This window comes from Camelina sativa, unplaced genomic scaffold, assembly GCF_000633955.1.
Source record: "Camelina sativa cultivar DH55 unplaced genomic scaffold, Cs unpScaffold31263, whole genome shotgun sequence".
Taxonomy (NCBI): domain Eukaryota; kingdom Viridiplantae; phylum Streptophyta; class Magnoliopsida; order Brassicales; family Brassicaceae; genus Camelina; species Camelina sativa.
This window is the reverse complement of record NW_010952207.1, coordinates 1-223: the sequence shown is the minus strand read 5'-3', so window position 1 is coordinate 223 and position 223 is coordinate 1. Positions and strand designations below refer to the sequence as shown.

At 39.0% G+C, this 223-nt stretch overlaps 1 long non-coding RNA gene across 1 annotated transcript; it reads right to left on the bottom strand.

The window, feature by feature from the left end:
* Positions 1–10: 10 nt before the first annotated feature.
* Positions 11–223, bottom strand: LOC109132156. Its single transcript, XR_002037398.1, has 2 exons — positions 173–223; positions 11–73 (listed from the first exon to the last, which is right to left on the bottom strand). It is a non-coding gene; the product is annotated as an uncharacterized LOC109132156 (long non-coding RNA).

The window sequence follows — 223 nt, the reverse complement described above, 5'->3', positions numbered from 1 at the left end:
TCATGTTTCCATAAGCTGGTCCATCCAGATTCTGAATAGCGCCAATGTAATTGAATGGATCTGGTAAAAACCCCTACCAAAAAAAAGAAGACTTTTTTAAGGAAATTGAAGGCAGACAGAGATATAGCTACTAGTTTGTTTAGGAAGAAACGATGGCATTGAAATTACGTACCCTATCCTCCAGAGCCTGGATCCTTTCTTCGCGGTATTCCATGTAATCATT